The sequence below is a fragment of the Primulina eburnea genome, chromosome 3, assembly GCF_022965805.1.
Source record: "Primulina eburnea isolate SZY01 chromosome 3, ASM2296580v1, whole genome shotgun sequence".
NCBI classification, from domain to species: Eukaryota; Viridiplantae; Streptophyta; class Magnoliopsida; order Lamiales; family Gesneriaceae; genus Primulina; species Primulina eburnea.
In genome coordinates this window covers 30424043-30450151 of record NC_133103.1, presented here as the reverse complement: position 1 = coordinate 30450151, position 26109 = coordinate 30424043, and the positions used below count along the sequence as shown (strand labels likewise).

Below are 26109 nucleotides of genomic sequence, written 5' to 3'. Positions count from 1 at the left end.
TTGTGTAGTTTGTTATCATCATTCTTGCATTCTGTCGTTTGCATTGCATTTGTTTTTGTGTTCTACATATGTGTTTCATTGATGTGTTTCATTATTTTGTGCAATAGGGACATTGCCCACACTTAGTATGAGGGGGTCAGTCATTTGTGTATGAAAAAAGTATGTTGGTAGCTAAAGATGATTTTGGGCTTGATGAATTACATTTTCTTAGTCTTGTCACTCGTATTTAATACCCCTTTAGCATGAATAACTATGAATTTTTATATGCACATATAGCGGGTTTCGGTAGTTGTGTGAATGATAGTCGAGTTTAAAAATTTGTGGGAGAATTATGAAAGACATGAGATGCGAGTAGAACTTGAATGAATGCCTGTTGAAAGGAGTGACTGACCACTAGAAAAACATAGTAAACCTAGAATAACATTCTTCCAATCGTGCATAAAACCTCAAAATTTGTCCCTAAGACAAATAAATGAACATGCCTTATAGTCAGAGCCTAGGGAGTACACATGAGAAAATTTTTGCACTTATTAAAAAAAAAAAGAAAAAAATGTGAAAAACAAAATGTGATGTAAGGTGTGGGGGAGCCAAAAATGAATGAAATCCTATCCCTAGGCTAAAAAGATGGAGATATAAGGCGTTGAGGAATGTCAGATGAAAATTCTGACAAGTGCATAATGAAAATGATCGGTGTACTCCCAATCTTTTCAGACCACTTGAGCACATGTTGACATTACCCCCTAAATATCATTGTGCAACCATGAAATTCTACTACATTGTGTTTACTGGTTGGTCACGAATAAAAACGGAATTCAGGAGAGTGAAAACTTGTGTTGATTTGGTGATTCACATGAATTGCAAACAAATTTATCTGAAGTACAAGCTAGTAGAACCCACAGCACACACACGAACACATTTTTTGTCAAAATAAAAGTGCTTTAAAAGGGGTGGTAATGGGTGTTATGATTTCAATGATGAGATGTAGTTTAAAAACCCGTAGAGGCATGAGACGTCAGTTGCTGTTTCGCCATTGATTTGATTGGTTTAGTACTTTTATTTGGTGTCTTATTTTGTATCTTAGTTGTGGTCTAAGACCTATTTTTCATGAGGGCATGCAAAAGGTCAGTACGAGGGGCTTGATAGGTGATGTTTTTACGTATTTTATTGCATTAGTTTTGTGTTTTTTTGCATTGTGTGTGCATGGATTTCATATACATTTTGTTTGTTATAGAATTAGAATATGCATACGATCATGTCTAACTTGTATGTTAAGAATTTGCAGGTGAAATGACCGGATAACTTAAATCGGGATAGAAATGTGCAAGCCACAAGAAATTGGCAGTAGAATCTTACCGCTCGGGCGCGAAGATGGATTTCCGAACATAAGAGTTGGCGCTAGAGCAGTAGGATTTACCGCTCAGGCGCGAGATGTGCCTTTAAAAGTCTAAATTACAAAAGGCTCGGCGCTCAAGCGGTAGAAGCAGTAGAGAGCGAGTGTCGCACCTCACAAGCAGAATTACAGATGAGTTGGCACTCGGGTGGTAGAATCTTACCTTCCGAGCGGTACTCAATTTTGAAAAAATATGGGAGATAAAACAAACCTAGACACCATTTCCAGAGAGGATTCAGTAGCCACCAAGTTTTGGAAGAGAGAAAAGACTAGGAGGAAGCTTGGAGTTGAATATTTCAAGATTTCCTTACAACATTCTTCGCTTTTTCGTCGCGACTCGTATTTCTGGTTTCAATTTTTTCTTGTTTAAACATTGTTTGCTTATTCGATCATGAATTCTAGTAGCTAATTTTCATTTTGTTGGGATTTAAGGGGATCCTACCCCAAAACTAGTTTTGTTGTTTCATCTATCGACTTTGATTTATTCTTGATTGTGCTTTTATTTTATTTGTGTTGTTGAAGCGTAGCTGTAATGCCCGGTTACTCGTACAAATGATTATAACACGTTTATGTCGTTTACTTTGTAGTTAATTACCTTATTAGATTTCACGTGATGATTGAAGTATCAATATTGAGATTGAACATGACTTTTATATTGTTTATGGTGCATTGAGAATGAATAAATGTCAAAATAGTGATGGTAAGATGTGTACATAGAAATAGTGTTATGAAGTTGGTAGGAAATGAGATGTAGATATGGTAGTTTTTACGGGTTTTAGCATAATGATTTGAATATTGATCCAAATTGTGTGAGGCCTTAACCATTAGAAAGCTAAGATATAATGCTACAACTTTCACGTTTTGGGTTTTGTCCAAATCATTGTGGAAGATAAGCCAAAAGCGCCGCCTTGCATATAAGAAGATAAGCTTCGACTTTCTAAGCCATTGTATCAGTTTCCTTCATTCTTTTCTCAGCAAAACTCGAGAGAAACAAGAAACCTTCCTCCCAAAAAGTCATTTTCTTCTTCTCCTTCATCATTTTGAGGCTAGAAGTTTACTCTCCATCACAAGAACATCATATAGGAGTAAGTTTTCTTCTCTTTAAGTTGTTCTACCTGTAGAGGAGTGATTTTCACCTAGTTTATACAATAGTGACTGAGTTATTGGTATATTTGACAGTATAGGAGCGAGATACATCGTCTCAAACAAGTATTCGTACGCTTGGACTGTAAGTTGGCATGTTCTTGAAGTAATACATGAGTAATATTATGATTTCAAATGATTCTCATTGATTATTGATATATGTACATTGTTAGTATATTTATTGTTGAAACATAGCACCATATTCCATTGTTATGTATTAAATATGTAAGGAACTCATGAATATTGAAGATGGGTGCTATTTCAAGAACAAGAACATGAACATGAAAGGAAAATGACTGATTTTTACATGATATAGAGCTTGTTGACATCATGGGTGGTTTTAAGTCCACCAAAGCTATTGGCCAATATATGTTCATGGGGCGTGGGGTTGCCAAAGGTTGCTCCCTGACGTCCAACACAGTAGTAGCTATATAATAAAGCAAGCACGGTAGTACAGGTCAACTAATGAGGCTCAAGTACAAAAATGAACATTGAATATATGCTACGGTATGACATGTTTTTAAGATTCATTGTTGATCACGACTTGATATGTATGTTCCTTCGATGCATATTGATACATACAAGTGCCAACTTATTGAGTTTATAAACTCACGTAGCTCATGTATTACAGGATCAGGTAGTGAAGATGCGTAGGATGCCGGTTCGCCAATGGATGCTAGTGACGTGCCTCACCTCGACAAGAACCGGGCTTCTTATTGTATAGCTTCCGCATATGTATTATAATGAATTGAATGTCAGGGTTTGAAACAAGTTTTACGATGTTTATGTCTAGGGGTATGATGGTACAGAATATGTTTGTGTGTAAGAATACGATTATATATATGGGTTGATGTTGTTGCTTGAGTTGAGTTTGTGTCTATGTATATATAAATGTTGTTGCTTGGTTTGGGCTTATACAAAATATAGGGACATCATGCCAAAATTTTTACAAACCGTCAAAGTGATGCCCCTTGTTGATTTGATTCATAATATAGTTATATCATTCAAATCCTATTTTGATTATGGTAATTATGCTAAGTATAGAGTAAGGGTGTGACATTTTTATGGTATCAGAGCCCACGGTTCTTCGACAGGAAAGACACTGCACTTCATCTATACATGGGGAACTCGGCAAGTAAGTATCTTTGTATTCCATAGTTTATGTTAAGTTATGTGTTTCTACGTGACCTACATGTAGGTTAAGATAAGCGACGATGCCACCAAAACGTAAAGTAGATGAAGGAGAGTCATCTAAGGGCAAGGCCCCAGCTGTCGAAGGTGAGGGCAGTGCGCTGCGATCTGTAGATGACTTTGCTCAATTACTCCAACAACAAGCAAAAGTCCATGGTGAACAAATCCAGCAGCTACTGGAGATGCAACGGACTACTCATGAACAGGCACAAGCTCAAGCCATAGTAGATAGACATGTGCATGTTCAAACAGATGTATATGATCGTTTTCGACGTTTGAATCCTCCGGAATTCATGGGAAGCACCGATCCAGCAGTAGCAGAAGAGTGGATTAAGTCATTGGAATCCATCTTCTCCTACCTTCATATGGAAGATGCAGACAAAGTAACTTGTGCCATATTTTTGTGGACAAAGCATGCAAGGATATGGTGGGAGATTGCAAGAGTGGTTTTACCTGCGATACCATTGACATGGGAAACTTTCAAATCCATGTTTTACAACAAGTATTTCAGTAAAGACGTACGAGCTAAGAAAGCTAGTGATTTCCTTAACTTGAAGCAAGGAACTATGTCAATGACAGAATACATACAACAATTCGAAGCTGGAGTCCAATACGTACCATATATTGCACAAGATGATACAAGTAAGAGCGAACACTTCATGCGGGGACTTCGCTCTGAAATTAAAAGAGATGTACGAATGTCCAAAGTTGCTACGTATGGAGAGATAGTGGAAAGAGCACTTATGGCTGAACATGATGAACATGACATTGACATAGACAGGCAACAACGAAGGCAGCAGTACTTTCAGAAAAGCCAAGCAACAGGCCAAGGCAAGAAGACAGACAATAAAGTTACCAAACCCGAGGAATCCCGTGGTAAGGGTCCCCCTCCACGTAAAGAACAGGACAGACAACCTTGTCCTAAATGTGGCAAACTTCATGGCGGGGAATGTATGCAAGGTTCTAATGTCTGTTATCGTTGCAAAAAGCCAGGGCATCTCGCCAAGAATTGTCCAGGAAGTTCTGAGAAAGTACAGGGACGCCTTTTCTCCATGACCAAGGAAGAAGTGGATGCGGATACGTCGATGATCACTGGTATGTTCTTGATTTCTGGTATTACTGCTATTGTTTTACTAGATTCAGGAGCCACGCATTCTTTTATTTCGGAATCGTTTGTAAGGAGACTGGGCATTACATCAAGTACTACAGAGACACAACTCGCCATAGCCTTACCTTCCGGGCAAGAATTACAGACAGATCAGATTGTGCGAGGGTGTCCAATATATGTCCAAGGCCATCAGATGTATGCTGAATTGATTGTTTTGAAAATGAACGATTTTGATGTGATATTGGGAATGGATTGGCTCTCGAAGTACAGAGTTACTATTGACTGTGGCTTAAAGATGATCAAGTTTGCGCTAGTAGGAGCTGAACCATTCACAGTATCAAGTGCAGGTATATCCTTACCTCTTCGGATAATCTCTTGTATGAAGGCTTGTAAAATTATTACAGAAGGGGTGTCAAGGATATTTAGCATCTGTTTTAGTTATTGATCCACCGGTTCGTGAACTAAAAGATACAGATGTCGTTTGTGAATTTCCAGAAGTATTTCCTGATGATGTAACAGGCTTACCCCCAGATAGAGAGATCGAATTTGTAATTGATGTTGTGACAGGAACTCATCCGATCTCAAAAACTCCTTATCGGTTAGCTCCTACAGAAATGAAAGAATTGAAAGAACAGTTACAAGAGTTGCTTGATAAAGGGTTTATTAGACCGAACTTTTCACCGTGGGGTGCACCAGTTTTATTTGTGAAGAAAAAAGACGGTACCCTTCGTCTATGCATTGATTATCGGGAGTTGAACAAAGTGACAATCAAAAATAAGTATCCACTCCCCAGAATTGATGATTTGTTTGATCAATTACAAGGAGCTGCCATCTTTTCGAAGATTGATTTACGATCAGGCTATCATCAATTAAAAGTGAAGTCAGATGATATTTCTAAGACTGCCTTCCGAACCAGGTACGGGCATTATGAATTTCTTGTAATGCCATTTGGACTAACAAATGCACCAGCTGCTTTCATGGATTTAATGAACAGAATTTTCAAGCCATTTCTAGACAAGTACGTGATTGTGTTTATAGATGATATTCTCATCTACTCACGAACTGTAGAGGAGCATCGAGAACATTTGCAATTAGTTTTGCAAACTTTGAAAGATAAACATTTGTATGCCAAATGGAAGAAATGTGAATTTTGGCTTGAACAAGTATCATTCTTAGGCCATATTATCTCAAAAGAAGGCATATCAGTGGATCCAAGTAAGATTGAAGCTGTTAATAACTGGCTACGACCTACCACTGTTACCGAGGTACGCAGTTTTCTTGGGCTAGCTGGTTATTACCGTCGGTTTATAGCGGGATTTTCTAAGATAGCATTGCCTTTGACTGCTTTAACTCGAAAGAATGTGAGATTTGTATGGGACGAAGCATGTGATCGCAGTTTTCAAGAGTTAAAGGCAAAATTGACATCAGCATCGGTCCTTGCTATTCCAGAAGGATCAGGAGATTTTGTAGTGTACAGTGATGCTTCGAAACAAGGTTTAGGAGCAGTCTTGATGCAACACGGGAAGGTGATTGCTTATGCCTCTAGGCAATTGAAAGAATATGAAAAGAACTATCCAACACATGATTTAGAACTGGCAGCAGTGGTATTTGCATTGAAAATATGGCGCCATTATCTGTATGGCGAACGATGTGAAATTTATACGGACCACAAGAGTCTAAAATATTTATTCACGCAAAAAGAATTGAATATGCGACAACGACGTTGGTTGGAATTGGTGAAAGATTATGATTGTGTTATTAATTATCATCCAGGTAAAGCCAATGTTGTTGCAGATGCGTTAAGTCGAAAGTCCAGTTCTATTGCTGCAATGCAAGTACAAGAGCAGATTTTATGGGATTTGCAGAACTTGAAGCTTGATGTTATTCCAAAGGGAGCTGCAATTCAGTTATCATCTCTCAAGGTTCGACCAACACTTGCAGATAGAATCAAGGCCGAACAAAGTATAGACAGTGAATTACAACAATTGAGGCAGCGAGATGAAGCAAAAGGACATTCGAACTTTGAATTGAATGAGTATGGAATTTGGACATATCGTAGTAGATTGTGTGTGCCAAAGCAAGGAACAATCAGAACTTATATTCTTATTGATGCTCATGCTACTCCATATTCGATCCATCCAGGAGGTACGAAAATGTACAAGGATTTGAAACCATTATTTTGGTGGCCGGGTATGAAAAAGGACATTGCTCAATTTGTTGCACAATGTCTAACTTGTCAACAGGTCAAGACTGAACATCAAAGACCAGCAGGACTCTTGAAACCACTACCCATTCCTGAGTGGAAATGGGAACATATCACGATGGATTTCATCCTTGGTTTGCCAAGAACACAAAGAGGATTCAATGCTATATGGGTTATTGTGGATCGACTTACGAAATCAGCTCACTTTCTTCCGGTGAAGACTACATACACGATGAATCAATATGCTGAAGAATACATCAAAGAGATAGTGAGGCTTCATGGCATCCCAGTGTCCATTGTATCTGATAGAGATCCCAAATTTACGTCTGCATTTTGGAAAAGTTTACATCATGATATGGGAACTCGATTAGCATTTAGTACAGCATTCCACCCTCAAACTGATGGACAATCAGAACGAGTGAATCAGATCTTAGAAGATATGTTGAGGGCATGTACTATTGACTTTCCAGGTAGTTGGGAAAGTATACTACCGTTAGCTGAGTTTACATATAACAATAGTTATCAATCAAGCATTGGAATGGCACCATATACTGCATTATATGGTAGAAAATGTCGCTCTCCAGTACATTGGGATGAAATAGGAGAAAGAAAATTATTAGGCCCTGAATTGGTACAACAGACATCTGAATTGGTAACCAAGATCAGAGAAAGAATGCACACTGCCCAGAGTCGACAGAAAAGCTATGCTGATGTGCGACGTCGTCAGTTGGAATTTCAGGTTGGTGACCATGTGTTTGTGAAGATATCACCATTGAAGGGCATTTTGCGTTTTGGTAAGAAAGGAAAATTGAGTCCAAGATATATCGGTCCATTTGAAATCTTGGAAAGAATAGGAGACAGGGCCTACCGAATTGCTTTACCACCGAACTTGTCAAATGTTCATAATGTTTTTCACGTTTCCTTGTTACGAAAGTATTTGGCTAATCCTTCTCACGTTCTTCATTACGAACCATTAGAGCTTGCATCGAATCTCTCATATGAAGAACGACCGGTCCAAATCCTTGACAGGGAATCAAAAGTGTTGCGAGGCAAGGAAATACCCTTGGTGAAATTGTTATGGCGTAATCATGCAATTGAAGAAGCAACTTGGGAGCGAGAAGACGAGATCCAACAGAGATATCCTGAACTATATGGTATGTCAAATTTCGAGGGCGAAATTTTTTGAAGGAGGGGAGAATTGTAATGCCCGGTTACTCGTACAAATGATTATAACACGTTTATGTCGTTTATTTTGTAGTTAATTACCTTATTAGATTTCACGTGATGATTGAAGTATCAATATTGAGATTGAACATGACTTTTATATTGTTTATGGTGCATTGAGAATGAATAAATGTCAAAATAGTGATGGTAAGATGTGTACATAGAAATAGTGTTATGAAGTTGGTAGGAAATGAGATGTAGATATGGTAGTTTTTACGGGTTTTAGCATAATGATTTGAATATTGATCCAAATTGTGTGAGGCCTTAACCATTAGAAAGCTAAGATATAATGCTACAACTTTCACGTTTTGGGTTTTGTCCAAATCATTGTGGAAGACAAGCCAAAAGCGCCGCCTTGCATATAAGAAGATAAGCTTCGACTTTCTAAGCCATTGTATCAGTTTCCTTCATTCTTTTCTCAGCAAAACTCGAGAGAAACAAGAAACCTTCCTCCCAAAAAGTCATTTTCTTCTTCTCCTTCATCATTTTGAGGCTAGAAGTTTACTCTCCATCACAAGAACATCATATAGGAGTAAGTTTTCTTCTCTTTAAGTTGTTCTACCTGTAGAGGAGTGATTTTCACCTAGTTTATACAATAGTGACTGAGTTATTGGTATATTTGACAGTATAGGAGCGAGATACATCGTCTCAAACAAGTATTCGTACGCTTGGACTGTAAGTTGGCATGTTCTTGAAGTAATACATGAGTAATATTATGATTTCAAATGATTCTCATTGATTATTGATATATGTACATTGTTAGTATATTTATTGTTGAAACATAGCACCATATTCCATTGTTATGTATTAAATATGTAAGGAACTCATGAATATTGAAGATGGGTGCTATTTCAAGAACAAGAACATGAACATGAAAGGAAAATGACTGATTTTTACATGATATAGAGCTTGTTGACATCATGGGTGGTTTTAAGTCCACCAAAGCTATTGGCCAATATATGTTCATGGGGCGTGGGGTTGCCAAAGGTTGCTCCCTGACGTCCAACACAGTAGTAGCTATATAATAAAGCAAGCACGGTAGTACAGGTCAACTAATGAGGCTCAAGTACAAAAATGAACATTGAATATATGCTACGGTATGACATGTTTTTAAGATTCATTGTTGATCACGACTTGATATGTATGTTCCTTCGATGCATATTGATACATACAAGTGCCAACTTATTGAGTTTATAAACTCACGTAGCTCATGTATTACAGGATCAGGTAGTGAAGATGCGTAGGATGCCGGTTCGCCAATGGATGCTAGTGACGTGCCTCACCTCGACAAGAACCGGGCTTCTTATTGTATAGCTTCCGCATATGTATTATAATGAATTGAATGTCAGGGTTTGAAACAAGTTTTACGATGTTTATGTCTAGGGGTATGATGGTACAGAATATGTTTGTGTGTAAGAATACGATTATATATATGGGTTGATGTTGTTGCTTGAGTTGAGTTTGTGTCTATGTATATATAAATGTTGTTGCTTGGTTTGGGCTTATACAAAATATAGGGACATCATGCCAAAATTTTTACAAACCGTCAAAGTGATGCCCCTTGTTGATTTGATTCATAATATAGTTATATCATTCAAATCCTATTTTGATTATGGTAATTATGCTAAGTATAGAGTAAGGGTGTGACAGTAGCTAACTTTAATAACGATATCATATTGCAAGTGAGTTCGAGAGAATATCCCGTGGTAGGAACGAGTAGCATAATCTTTGGATTTACATTTTACATAGACAAATGAAGTAAGATACACGTCGTTAGTCATAGTCCAGTAGGTCGAAAGCTAGGAGATTTCATTAAACGACATACAATTCACATTTGATAAATAATTAAAGAAATTTAATTACTTCACTGAGTCGAATTAGTTTGGCATAGCTTGAGAGGGTGTGTTCAATTGGATAGTAAATCTCGTCGAAAGCATAGATCATTGTCGAACGAATTAAGTAGATCAGCGAGGGGTAGGTGAATCGAGATTCCCAACAAATTCATTTCTCATTGAAATTAATCAATCATTCTATCTTATTTATTTCATCATTTAATCCTTGAACCATTTCATTGAGTTTTTATTTAATCATTATAGTAGAAACAATCATCCAAATTATCGTTGCTAAATATTTGAATAATTGAGAATAACAAATGCAAAATACAGTCTCTAAAAGAACGATATTCTAACTCTCTTACACTATATTATTACCTGACATCGTGCATTTGCGATTATTACTAAGTTGAATTTTAAAAAATTTACTAAGGATTTTACAGTGCAAGTTTTGCTCGATCAAGTTTTTGACGCAGTTACCGAGGACTGTTAATCCACAATTTTATTCTTAGTTATCTACTTTAGCATTCTTTATTTTGTTTTATTTGAGTTGACACCCTTAATTTCTTTGCTTATATCTCTTTTGGTGCATGCCAAAGTCTCTTGAATATGAACTTGAGGTATTCTATCCCGAGATTGAAAGTGCCCTCCGCAGGCGAAGACAACAACAGAGGCTTAAAGACATGATGAAAATGAACGTGAGTGAAGAAAAACTTCTTGAAGACCTACATGTCGAGGAGCCAAGACATATACCCATGCTAGGGTACGCACAACCTTCGCTTGATGGAGCACGTTCAAGCATTGTACGACAAACCATCAGGGCAAATCAGTTTGAGATCAAGCCAGTCATTATTCAGATGATTTAGAATACTGTCCAATTTGGGGGAACTGCACTAGATGTCCCAAACACTCACATCACATACTTTATTTAAATTTTCAATACTTTTAAATTCAATGGAGTTTCTGATGCGCTGTTAGATTGTGTTTGTTTCCTTTCTCTTTACGTGAAAATCTAAAGCCTGGTTAAACTGTTTGCTTGTATTTCCATCACTACATGTGAGGACAAGGCAAGAACATTTCTCATCAAATACTTCCCTCCCTTTAATACAATGAAGTTGTGAGCAGACATCACTACCTTCGCCCAATTCGAGCAAGAGTCCTTATATGAGGCATGGGAGCGCTACAAAGATTTATTGCGGAGATTCCCACATCACAAACTGCCCCTTGTGTTAGTAGGTCAAACTTTTTATTATGGCTTGCTCACTGTCAATCATACATATGATAGATGTTGCTGCCTGTGAGAATTTATTGAGAAAAACAGCCAAAGAAGGGTATGAATTGTAATAGGAGATGGAAGCCAGCAGTTATCAACCTCAATCTGAAGGGAACAATCATAGAAGGAGTGTAGAAGTTCACCAGGTAAGAAATTTTTCTGCGGTTGCTGCACAATTAGAGGCTTTGAGTAGGAGAATAGATAATATGAATGTTGGTGGTGGCCATGAGACTGCAAGAGATCTTCTGTGATGGTTGTGGAGGTGAGCACTTCACCAAGGATTGCCAGACAAGGAGTCATAATTATGTGAAAAATGAGGCACCTGTGAAACATGTGGGGACTCAAAACCATCCTAAGAATGACCTATATTCCAACACATTTAATGCTGGATGGAGGAAACACTCAAATTTCTCATGGAGTGGTCAACAGTATGAGAAGCAACCGATGTATAGATCTGAGCTTCGAGAGGAGAAATCTAATTTAGAGCAGATGATGACTCAATTTATGTCTGCAACGGAAACTAGATTACACAGTCAAGACGCAGCTCTCAAAGACTTGGAAACATAGATCGGACAGTTGGCCAAGATAATGTCAAGCATAGATCAGGGCACCTTGCCAAGCAACACAACCCTAAAGAGCAATTGAATGCGATTGAGTTAAGGAGTGGGAAAACTTTAGTCGAAAGAGGACGCAAAAAGCCACTCATAAGAGGAACATGTCGAAACACCCAAGGGTAAGTCTTCTAACTCGACACCTGCACTCACTAGACAATATAGAATTGTTATTCTTCCACCTTTTCCAGTAGCATTGAAAGAAGCTAAAATTGATGCGTAATCCAGTAAGTTTCTTGAAGTATTCAAGAAATTGCACATTAATATTCCCTTTGATGATGCTTTGATCCAAATTCCTAGCTATGATAAATTTCTGAAGGACATCTTAGCAAATAAGAGGAAGTTGAAAGACTGTATGAAGGTAAACTTAACTGAAAAATGCTCTGTAATGGTGCAAAACAAGATCTCACCAAAACTTAAGGATCCAGGGAGTTTTCTTATTCGTTGCATAATTGGTGATGTGGTTTTTCATAAAGCTTTGTGAGATCTTGGTGCAAGTATTAACCTTATACCTTTGTCTATATGTATGAAATTTGGATTGGGAGAGCCTCAGCTATCGAAGATGTCCTTGCAGTTAGCAGACAGATCTATAAAATATCTACGATGAGTTATAGAGGATGTATTAGTGAAAGTGAGAAAGTTTATATTTCCTACAGATTTTTTGGTTCTTGACATGGAAGAGGATAGGGAGATGCCCTTAATTTTAGGGAGACCGTTTCTTGCAAATTGCAATGATGTGATTGATGTGCAAGAAGGGAAGTTGAGATTGAGAATGGGAGAGGAGGAAATCAATTTTAACGTTTTTAACGCTCTTAAGCACGCACTGCACACTAATGATTGTTCTATTGTTGATTCTTTGGATTCACTTGTGTGTCATTTTACGCAGGATGCTATGAAAGATCCATTGGAAGCCACTTGCACCACTGAAGTTAAGGAAGGTCCCAGGATGATGAAAAATTTGAAAGAGTTGCATAATTTAATGCCAACTATCCATGGAAGAAGCCAGTAAGGATGAAATTAGATGATTTGGACGATCGAAGAGACATGACCCTAAGCATTGAGGAACCGCCGCCACGTGAGCTCAAACCACTGCCTCCACAGCTGAAGTACGTGTACTTAGAACATACAAAGCTAGCACACGACAAGCGCATTACACCGAGAGAATTTAAAAAGACGAAGCGGTGCTCCTGAACAACTCCAAGCTGTGCTTATTTCCTGGCAAGCTCAAGTCAAGATGGACGGGCCCTTACATGATCACCAAAGTGTTCCCCTCGGGAACCATAACTTTGAGAGATGGAAAAAATGAGCCGTTCACAGTCAATGCTCAACGACTGAGGCTTTATTTGGGTGGCATAGTGGAACCACATTTGAGTCGCTCGATTCCAAAACAGTCAGAGCTGAGAGGAACCTATAGTCTAGCTCTCGACTATAAATTGAGAACTAATTTCTTTCTCTTTCTACTTGTTTTTATTTTCATCTTTTATTTAGTTGAGTTTTAAATTATATCTCTGCCTCCGTTCCCATTCCGCTATGCTCACCCTCAGTCGGACGATCAGGAGCCCGGAGTTGTGCCACCGGAGCACGACGAGAACGAGCATTGATCAGGGGAGTTCGTTGTTTCCCTTTCTGTTCCTTTTTATTTTACGATGCATTGTGTAGTTTGTTATCACCATTGCTGCATTCTGTCATTTACATTGTATTTGTTTTTGTGTTCAACATATGTGTTTCATTGATGTGTTTCAGTATTTTGTGCAATAGGGACATTGCACACTCTTAGTATGAGGGGGTCGGTCATTTGTGTATGAAACAAGTTTGTTGGTAGCCGATGATGATTTTGGGCTTGATGAATTACATTTTCTTAGTCATGTCACTCGTATTTAATAACCCTTCAGCATGAATAACTATGAATTTTTATATGCACATATAGCGTGTTTTGTTAGTTGTGTAAATGATAGTCGAGTTTAAAAATTTGTGGGAGAAATCTGAAAGACGTGCGAGGAGAACTTGAATGAATGTTTGTTGCAAGGAGTGACTGAACAGTAGAAAAACATAGTAAACCTAGAATAACATTCTTCCTAATCGTGCATAAAACCTCAAAATTTGTCCCCAGGACAAAAAAAAATGAACGTGCCTTATAGTCAGAGCCTAGGGAGTACACATAAAATAATTTTTGCACTTATTCAAAAAAAAAAGAAAAAAATGTGGAAAACAAAATGGGATGTAAGGTGTGGGGGAGCCAAAAATGGATGAAATGCTATCCCTAGGCTAAAAGATAGAGATATAAGGCGTTGAGGAATGTCGGATGAAAATTCTGACAAGTGCATAATGAAATGATCGGTGTACTCCCAATCTTTTTGGATCACTTGAGCACATGTTGACATTGCCCCCTAAATATCATTGTGCAACCACGAAATTCTACTGCATTTTGTTTACTAGTTGGTCACGAATAAAAATGGAATTCAGGAGAGTGAAAACTTGTGTTGATTTGGTGATTCACATGATTTGCGAACAAAGCTATCTGAAATACAAGCTAGTAGAACCCACAACACACACAAGAACACTTTTTTTGTCAAAATAAAAATTCTATGTGTTGCTTTAAAAGGAGTGGTAATGGGTGTTATGATTTTAATGATGAGATTAGTTCAAAAACCTGCAGAGGCATGAGACGTCAGTTGTTGTTTCGCCATTGATTTGATTGGTTTAGTACTTTTGGTGTCTTATTTTGTATCTTAGTTGTGGTTTAAGACCTATTTTGCATGAGGGTATGCAAAAGGTCAGTACGAGGGGGTTGATAGGTGTTGTTTTTACGTATTTTATTGCATTAGTTTTGTGTTTGTTTGTTATTGTGTGTGTGTGGATTTCATATACATTTTGTTTGTTTTAGAATTAGCATATGCATATGATCATGTCTAACTTGTACATGAAGAATTTGTGGTTGAAATGACCGGATAACTTATATCGGGATAGAAATGTGCAAGCCACAAGAAATTGGCAGTATAATCTTACCGCTCGGGCGCGAAGATGGATTTCCGAACAGAAGAGTTGGCGCTCGAGCGGTAGGATTTTACTGCTCAGGCGCGAGATGTGCCTTTCAAAGTATAAATTACAAAAGACTCGGCACTCAGGTGGTAGAAGCGGTAGAGCGCGAGTGCCGCACCTCACAAGCAGAATTACAGAGGAGTTGGCACTCGGGGGGGCGGGGGGGTAGAATCTTACCGTCCGAGCGGTACTCAATTTTGAAAAAAATACGTAAGATGATTTCTTGTCTTCCGGGGGAAATTTCCAAGGGTGGCTGCAAAAAAACAACCCTAGACACGATTTTTAGATAGGATTCAGTAGCCACCAAGGTTTGGAAGAGAGAAAAGGCTAGGAGGAAGCTTGGAGTTGAATATTTCAAGATTTCCAGACAACATTCTTCGCTTTTTCGTCATGACTCGTATTTCTGGTTTAACTTTTTCTTGTTTAAACATTGTTTGCTTATTTGATCATGAATTCTAGTAGCTAATTTTCATTTTTTGGGATTTAAAGGGATCCTACCCCAAAACCAGTTTAGTTGATTTATCTATCGACTTTGATTTATTCTTGATTGTGCTATTATTTTATTTGTGTTGTTGAAGCGTAGCTAACTTTAATAACGATATCGTATTTCAAGTGAGTTCGAGAGAATATTCCATGGTAGGAACGATTAGCATAATCTGTGGATTTACATTTTACATAGAAAAATAAAGTAGGATACACGTCGATAGTCATAGTCCAGTAAATCGAAAGCTAGGATATTTCATTAAACGACATACAATTCACATTTGATAAATAATTAAAGAAATTTAATTACTTCACTAAGTCGAATTAGTTTGGCTTAGCTTGAGAGGGTGTGTTCATTTGGATAGGAAATCCCGTCGAAAGCATAGATCGTTGTCGAACGAATTAAGTAGATTAGCGAGGGGCAGGTGAACCGAGATTTCCAACAAATTCATTTATCATTGAACTTTAATCAATCATTCTAGCTTATTTATTTCATCATTTAATCCTTGAACCATTTCATTGAGTATATTTAATCATTATAGTAGTAATCAATCATCCAAATTATCGTTGCTAAAGATTTTAATAAATGAGAATAACAATTGCGAAATACTGTCTCTAGAGGAATGATACTCATACTCTCGTACACTATATTATACTTGACATCGTTCACTTGCGATTATTTCGAGCTTGAATTTTAGAAATTTTTACTAAGGATTTTACAGTGCAAGTTTTGCTCGATCACATGATTTAAAGATTAAAAGATTTGATGACTAGATTAAATTGCATGATGAGTTAAGTTTAGAATTTAGAATATGATCAGATATCACGCCTCCCAGACGCCCCCCCAGTACAGACCTTCGGGATGATACTTCAGGAGGCGGCAGAGGCCCACCTCCACCGCCACCACTAGGGACGCAGCTACTCGAGTCCTCGAGAGCAATGCTAGGCTTATGGAGCAGGTGCAGCAGGCTCCCTAGCACCAGACCGGCAGTTATGAGCAGTTAAAAATGCTCAACCCGAAGGAGTTTGGGGGTACCACTAACCCTTTCGTGGCGGATGAGTGATGACAATCTGGTCTTTGGAGTTACATTTTCATTATCTGGAGATGAATGATTACGATCGGGTCAGGTGCGCCACTTATATGCTGAGAAATTACGCATCCCTATGGTGGGATGGAGCTGCCCACGGAGTTAACATGGCTACCCTCACTTGGGAGCAGTCAAGGAATGAAATACGACAAGTATTTCCAAGCTAATGTCAGGGGTTTACTGACGAGGGAGTTCATGAGTCTTTGTCAGGTGGGATCGACTGTGGTCAAGTTTATTCGGAAGTTTGACAGGGGCTGCCACTTTGTGCCCCTTATCGCTAGAGATGCCACCCGAAAGCTAAGGCATTTCATGGATGGACTGTGAAACCTCTGCTTATTCGTTTTCCTAAAACGTGCTAGAATTTTTTATTTTTTTCCTTACATATATATAAATACTTTTAAAATACCTAGTAGCATTTTAAAAATAATCAATCAACTAACATTAAAAAATCCAACGAAAATATTTTAAATCATAAAATCGTCAAACATTTTACAAAAACTAAAAGCATTATTTGAAAATTATAGCCCATACTAAACCTCTCAAAATCTCTCAAAAGCAAAATTAAATGACTTAAAATATCTTTAACCTAACTTAATATCATAAATCATAAACTAGTGTAGAAAACTAGCGTTGCTCCTTGGTTTATGTGCACCTTCAGTCCAGTCAAATCAGGCATCCAAGCCTCCATCATCATTATTATCATACTCACCTGCATCAATCACATCTAGTGAGTCTAAAGGCTCAACACATCATATTCTTGATATCAAATAATACGTATAAAACCACAAGCAACAGTGAAAAATACTTATATGTAAAATATCATTTTCTTGACATGCATAAATTTCAAACATGAACATTTTCATATCATCTTCAACATATTCATATACATATTATCATCAACATATACGTATTATTTTTTTTTTATTTTTGTTGGATTAAAACTTAGATTTTTAATAATTATTTGAGCTTAAATATAATTTCCCATAATTGTATAAAGCTTAAATCTAGGCGTTTCAATTAGTTCTTTAATTAACGTTCTGTGAGTCGATTAAATCACGGAAAATTATAAATTCAATATTTTGATCCCAAATTTTAAACATAAAATTTTTATTATTTATTCTACCCTTCCAAATCATGAGACACCCCCGTGGACCCATGGATTCAATTTTAGTCTTTAAAATCTCGTTTTTGACACATTAACAAACCACCCGAGCCGTCTCCCGATTTACTCGAGCCACGCCCAAGCCACCTTGAGCAAAACCCGAGCCAACCCACATAGGACCCTACTAACAAAGCCCAGCCAAAAGAACCAGCCCTGGCCCGCTCAAAAACCTCCTGGAATTTGACCATGTACTGCACGTGTGTGTGTGTGTGAGTTCCCTTGAACAAAAGGACTCCTAACTAGTCTAGGACTTCTCCCAACCTTTAACGACCAAACCCACCTAACCCTGACCATCCCTGGACCATGCCCAGACCAGGCCAACCCCTAGAACCCAGCAGTGAAGCCATCAGAACACACCATATCCACCTTGCGCGTTAAGGCTCCCCCACGGTTCCTTCTTTTTCTTCGAGCCAGCAGCGACCCAGCCGCCCCAGCCCCTAGCCCCACCCCTGCCCATGACCCTTGGACCCTGATGAACCTACCCTGAGCCACCCAGCCTGTAATGCCCGAGATTTTATATCGTGTTAAATTACGATTATGGATTTTTAATCGAGACGATTATGAAAGGGCTAACCGAGACACGAAATGAGATCGCGTGTGAAAAGTGATGTACGAGGACAGTAGCATCGACGCACATGCGCGACTATATGCACGCACATGCGCGAGAGGTCCAGAGAGGTTCGCGCACATGCGCGAGGGTGGCAGAGAGTTGGCATTTTTGAGCAGAAGCCTCGCGCATATGCGCCAAGATGTGTCACGCATATGCGCGAGCCACCGTGTAAACACGCGCCTAGACATTTTGTCTCGCGCATATGCGCCAAGATAGGTCGCGCATATGCGCGAGACGTGTGCTACAAAGAGTGAGCCACTCGTCCATTTGCATGTGTTTGTATGTATATATATATATATATATATATATATATATATATATATTTATATATATTTATATAAATATATACACAACCGTGGCTCTTCAGAAAGAAAGGGGAAAACGAAGCTGAGGAAGGAAATTGCTTTTGATTTCAAAATTCGATTTACGAACGATCCGCTTGTCCAAACTTGAATCCGAGTACGACACCGTGTTCCTAGCAACGACAACTACTACAGGACGTAATTTTTGTTACATTTTGTTAAGAGTTGAAATTATGCTATGCTCAGAATCAGATACGATTCATATATAGCGTTCTTGACGTAGTAGACATCCTAGAATCGAAGTTGGATAAGAAACGGACTGAATATGGAATTGTTTTGAATTTCAGAAGAGATTGACTAGAATTGATATTAGATTTGTACGGTGGTTGATTGTAAATTATTGGAATTAGTAGATATTGGTTTGGTATCACCGGTATCGCAAGAGTGTACTATGGTACTGTCAGAATTTGATAAAACAGAGATGTTGTGATTTGATTAGAATATTGATACAGTATATTAATATTGTCATTGCCAGATTGAACAGTGACAGACTTGGAATCAAGACTTCGATTGTATCAGAGCGACAGAACGAAAGGTATAAATAAATGTTGATTCGGGATTGCACAACTCGAGTTAGGTTTGACTTGAGTTTCCCAAAATCACATACTTTATTTTATTGCATTGATATTTGCAGATTAACATATTGATATGTGTAGTCTATTCAATGATAGCAGAGCCAGAGTTTGAGTCTAGGGCAGATCAGCCTAGCTAGGTCAGAACCGCCGAGTCTTTGTCAGAACCGCTAAGACTCTAGACTTACGGTGTATCGATGAGCTTAGATGTAAATCGACGTCTATTGTAGACATTCGATACAGCATACCAAATTCTAAATATAGATTGGGATCCCTAGATTAGAAATGAGTCTTAGATTTAGGTACAGATTTGTATCGATTCATGTAGTCAGATTGGATACATGTTTTTATGATTGTTTCTACTTTTATATATGTTTTATATGATTGCATTAATACATTGTTTATACTGGGATATTTGTATCTCACCGGAGTTATCCGAATGTTGTATTGTATGTATGTGTGAATGGCAACAGGTGGGACAGGTTCAGGGTCACAGAGGTGAAGAAAGATCGAGTTAGAGTGCAGACTACGGACTTGGACTAGAAAAAGAGTTTAAACACTTGATAGTTAGTTGTTGAACCTGAGATGTGTATGATTGTATATTGTATCAGATTTATACTTTTATACTGATATGTATAGGAGTTTGATTCCATTACCTTCCGCATTTTAAAAAAAAAAATTAAACCCTGTTTATTATAATTGATTAATTAGTCCCAATGATGATTAAGAACATGATTAGCGTCCGGGTCCCCACAACAAGTGGTATCAGAGCGATAGATCCTTTAGATTGAGATAGAAGAGGCTAGTGAGCGGGGTAGATTGAGGTTTTCTTTCCTGCTTTTGAATGCTTGCATGTCTTACTGCTTTAATACATGTTACTTCTTTATCTGATTTGATATAGTAATATGTTTTATTGAGATTGAATCAGTACTGATTATAGATCAGCAGTAAGATGATTAGAGGACGATTGAAACAAAATTGTGGTATTTGTTACTAATCTATTTGATAACCAGATATGCCTCCCAGAAGAATCCCAGAATAGGGAAGTACATCAAATCCTACAATGGATGCCACCCCGACTCCAATGGAAACATTACTGATACGATTTCAGTCATTTCATCCGCCAACTTTGAAAGGAACAGAGAACGCTGTGGAATGTGAGAGTTGGCTTGATGATATACAGATGTTGTTCGAATCCCTGGAGTATACAGATGAGAGGAGAGTGAAATTGATTGGACACCAGTTACACGATGTTGCAAAGAAATAATTTTTGAAAGCCAGGGGAAAGCAATTCAAGAAATCTGGCAGTAGTTCTTCCAGCTCCGGTGGTTCCAGACAGAGCCAGAGTTACACTGGAGTTTATTGCAAGACTTGCGGAGGAAGACATGCAACAGAACAATGCCAGGGAGTGACTGGTAGTTGCAACATCTGTAAACAGCCGGGACACTTTGCTAAAGTGTGTCCCCAGAGAGGTTCCCAAAGATCTGAGGGGGCCGAGTCATCGGGATCAGCAGCACAGACTGAGGGACGATCAGCTGCTGTTCATACATTTCAGCCAGCGCCAGCTCAATCACAGCAGAGGCCAGGAGGAATCCAGACTGGTAGCCAGCCTCCTAGACAGCAGGCCAGAGTATTTGCTTTGACAGAGGAGCAGGCCCAGGAAGCACCAGATGACGTTGTGACAGGTAACTGTTCTTTATGTGGTTATCCTCCTTATGTATTAATTGATACTGGTGCTTCACATACATTTATTTCTGAACAATTTGCATTAAGTCATGCATTGTCTGTAGAGTCTTTAGCTACTGTAGTGTCTGTCTCTTCGCCTTTGGGGACAGGTTTGATATCAGTAAATTCTGTTAAACATTGTGTACTACAATATGACGGGCATGAGATTGAATTAGATTGCATCGTACTTGGGTTGTCCGATTTAGATTGTATTATCGGTATTGATATACTGACCAAGTACAGAGCTACAGTTGATTTTTTCCAGAAGATAGTGAAATTCAGACCAGATATGGCTGAAGAGTGGAAATTTTACGATAAGGGTTCTAGATCTAGAATTCCTTTAGTATCCGTATTATCTATGACTCGATTGTTATAGAAAGGAGCAGAGGGATTCTTTGTATATTCAGTAGATTTACTGAAGTCGAGTCCAGCATTGGCTGATTTGCCAGTGGTACGTGAGTTTGCTGACGTCTTCCCAGATGAGATCCCTGGATTACCTCCAGTTAGAGAGATAGACTTCAGCATTGAATTGATGCCAGGTACAGTACCGATTTCTAGAGCTCCGTACAGAATGACACCAATTTAATTGAAAGAATTGAAGGATTACCTGGAAGACTTACTGGCCAAGGGGTACATCAGACCGAGTGTTTCTCCTTGGGGTGCTCCAGTATTGTTTGTAAGAAAGAAAGACGGTTCGATGAGACTCTGCATCGACTATCGGCAATTGAACAAGGAAACGATAAAGAATAAATATCCTTTGCCTCATATTGATGATTTATTTGATCAGTTGCAGGGTTCTTCAATATATTCCAAGATTGATTTAAGATCGGGATATCATCAGTTGAGAGTCAGAGATTCTGATATCTCAAAGACGGCATTCAGAACCAGGTATGGATACTATGAATTTACAGTCATGCCGTTTGGTTTGACGAATGCTCCAGCTATGTTTATGGGATTAACGAACCGTATATTCCAGAAATATCTCGATGATTTTGTGATTATTTTCATCGATGATATTTTGATTTATTCAAAGAATATGAGTGAGCATGCTGAGCATCTAAGAACTGTGTTGCGAATTCTAAGGGCTGAGAAGTTATATGCTAAACTGTAGTGACCCGTTCCAGAATCACCTACTAATCAGAACTTAAGCATGCAAAATTAACATTTAAAACTGAATCAGGTAATACAGCGGAAAAACAGTAATACAATCCAATCGAATCTGAAAATACAAAATACTTAAACAACCAGATCGAACTAAATACCAAGAACGAATACCAATAACTACAAGTCAACCTCTGCCAACTCCCTGTCCACTCCCTCCTGGACCGTCCAACCTGAGACCTGCCCCATCGAATAGGGTGTCCAAAACAGAGATAAACCAAGGACGTGAGCATAAAACGCTCAGCACCGAAAGCATGAGTATACAAGACTATGACATGCATGTATGCAAAATGTACTGGATACCAGGATCTGGGTATAACGAAATACTGCTCAGGTAAATGACGTCAAGGTATGTAGCACTCTGCGCCGTCGCACCAGGAGGTGGCTCCCATACCAAAATAAACCTGTGGATATACCGGTGACCTGACCACCGTCGGCCAACGGGGTCCAACCATCCACAACAAACGAGGGCTGAGCACCCTCTCAACAGGCTATCTCAAAAATAATCAGGCTCAACATGATTATGCAAATGCCGCATAATAAACCATGCATCATATGACAGATAATAATGCAACATATAAACATGCAACACATAGCAAAGTATACTCAATCCTGCTATCTCGGATAGTACTTTCGTACCTCAAACCAGTAGATCCTAGCAATCAGCCCTAGAATCAAGCCTGCGTCCGTAGTCAGCCCACTGATGCCGCTAGCTCCCAACTAGAGCACAACTCCGCTACAAAACCAGTAGCTCCCCGCTAGTGCCTAAACCTCGGGAAAAGACTAGAAACCCATCAGAAACGACTAAAACGCTCTGGAACACTCGGAATTGGCGAGTAACAAATGAAGCCTCGCGCCTCTATTTGTAGACAACGATCGGTAGATCCGATCCACTTCGGACGATCCGATCCGGCACACTTCGGACGATCCGAACCCTGATCGGACGATCCGAATCCTGCATGTCTTCCACGTGTCCAGCCACCTGTCTTCGGACAATCCGAACCCTGATCGGACGATCCGAACCTTGCATGTCTTCCACGTGTCCAGCCACCTGTCTTCGGACGATCCGAACCCTGTTCGGTCCTTCCGATCCCACCGAAATAATATTTAATCCAATAATTAACTCAAATTAGGCATCGGGATACTACATTCTCCCCCCCAAAAAAGGATTTCGTCCGCGAAATCGAGTCTGAAAAATGACAATTCTGAATAACAATACATTCAACTTAAGAATGAATTACAACTGAAAGTACAACTGAAATTACAATCATAACTGAAAATACTACAACTAGAACAACTCTTGGATGCTCTGACCGCATGCGACTCTCTAGTTCCCAAGTAGCTTCTTCAGTACCTCGGCGCTGCCACTGCACTAAGACAAGAGGAATAGTCTTATTCCGCAGTACTTTATCCTTCCGGTCTAAGATCGAAACCGGTCTTTCCACAAAAGACAAATCCGGATTCAGCTGAACTTCTGTCGGATGCAAAACATGAGACTCATCAGCTACGTATCGTCTCAACAAAGACACATGAAACACATTGTGAACACTAGACAGATACGGTGGCAAAGCTAATCTGTAGGCCAAATCTCCCACACATTCTAAGATCTCAAAAGGACCAATGAATCTCGGAGATAGCTTACCCTTGAGTCCAAATCTCAGAATCCTCCGAAAAGGTGATACCTTGAGAAACACTTTCTCGCCTGCATCAAAATGAAGAGGTCTGCGCTTGGTGTTCGCATAACTCGCTTGTCGATCCTGAGCAGTCTTAATCCGCTGACAGACTAGGCACTTGGAGACATACTGATAAACATTACGTTTCATACCTTTCCACCAAAATCGAGTCCTCAAATCCTTATACATCTTGTTGCTCCCCGGATGAACACTCAACTTGCTACGATGAGCCTGGGATAAAATCTCCTCCCTCAAAGTGTCATCTTCCGGTACAACAACACGACCAGATAAGCACAAAAGACTCTTGGACTGATAGTGGAATCCAGAAGTATTATCTCCATCAGCCAACCGAGCTAATTTCTGAATCTTAGAATCAGACATCTGAGCATCTCTAATCCGAGAATACAAAACTGGCTCAGACAAAATAGTAGCTACACGGATACTCTCTGTTCCCTTCCGATGCTTACAATTGAATCCCATCGAACAGAAATCCTGAATAATCCCAGATACAGCACAAGTCTGAAGAGCTGACAATCTCACCTTGCGACTAAGAGCATCGGCCGTGAGATTCGCAGATCCTGGATGATACTTGATCTCACAATCATAATCCTTGAGTAGATCCATCCAACGACGCTGACGCATGTTCAACTCAGCCTGAGTGAACAGATACTTCAAACTCTTATGATCAGTGAAAATCTCAAATCGCTCACCATACAGATAATGGCGCCAGATTTTCAAAGCAAAAACGATCGCTGCTAATTCCAGATCATGAACAGGATAGTTTTCCTCATGAGGCTTCAACTGTCTTGACGCATAAGCAATCACATGCTCATTCTGCATCAGAACACACCCTAGTCCCTGTAAAGAGGCATCGGTGTAAACACTGAAACCACCAGATCCAGGCGGTAAAGCCAAAATAGGCGCAGATGTCAAACGTCTGCGAAGTTCCAAGAAACTCTCTTCGCAATCTGATGTCCACTCAAATGAAACATCTTTCCGAGTGAGCTGAGTGAGTGGCTTAGCAACCTGAGAGAAGTTGACAATGAAACGGCGATAATACCCAGCCAATCCCAGAAAACTGCGGATCTCGGCTACTGTCGTCGGACGCGACCAGTTCAATACCGCTTCCACCTTGCTCGGGTCAACTGAAACTCCCTTGCTAGAAATGACATGACCAAGGAATACAACCCTGTCAATCCAAAACTCACATTTACTCAACTTCGCATAAAGCTGATTCTCGCGAAGTGTCTGTAAAATAATCCTTAAGTGTTGTACGTGTTCTTGCTGATCATGCGAATAGATTAAGATATCATCTATAAACACCACAATAAACTTATCCAAGAATTCCCAAAAAACCCGATTCATCAGATCCATAAAAACTGCTGGTGCATTCGTCACCCCAAAAGGCATAACCAGAAACTCATAATGCCCATACCGGGTCCTGAATGCAGTCTTCGATATATCTCCCTGATGAACCCGAAGCTGATGATAACCAGACCTTAAATCAATCTTGGAATACACAGAGGTACCTTGCAGTTGATCAAATAAATCATCAATCCGTGGCAACGGATACTTATTCTTTATCGTAGCACGATTCAACTGCCGATAATCTATGCAGAGCCGCATAGAACCATCCTTCTTTTTGACAAAAAGAACTGGTGCTCCCCACGGGGACACACTGGGTCGAATATACCCCTTGTCAAGAAGATCCTGCAACTGCTGTTTCAATTCTTGCATCTCTGATGGAGCTAAACGATAAGGAGCTCTAGAGATTGGTGCCGTGCCTGGCACTAAATCAATGCCGAAATCCACTTCCCGAACGGGAGGAAAACCAGGAATCTCCTCGGGAAAAACATCCGGAAAATCGCAAACCACTGGAATGTCGCTGATACCGACACTATCTGCGGACGAATCAATAGCATAGATAAGGTAGCCTTCCCCGCCCGACTCTAAAGCACGACAGGCTTTCAGAGCAGAAACCACAGGCATCGGGGGTCGCGCTCCCTCTCCATAGAAAAACCAACTGTCGCCCTCAACTGGACGAAACTGCACAAACTTCTGATAACAGTCCACAGTAGCTCTAAACACAGTCAGCACATCTATTCCCAGAATGCAATCAAAATCCTCCATCGCAAGAATCATCAAATTAGCAGTTAAAACATTACCCTCAAACTCTAGAGGACAACCCAAAACTAGACGTTTAGCTAGCACCGAATGACCCATCGGTGTGGAAACAGATACCACAACGTCCAAAGAAGT

General features: G+C 39.3%; 1 non-coding gene across 1 annotated transcript; it reads right to left on the bottom strand.

Annotated features, from left to right (window-relative positions):
- Positions 1-11204: 11204 nt before the first annotated feature.
- Positions 11205-11310, bottom strand: LOC140828764 (small nucleolar RNA R71). The gene has a single exon (XR_012117329.1). It is a non-coding gene; the product is annotated as a small nucleolar RNA R71 (small nucleolar RNA).
- Positions 11311-26109: the final 14799 nt, after the last annotated feature.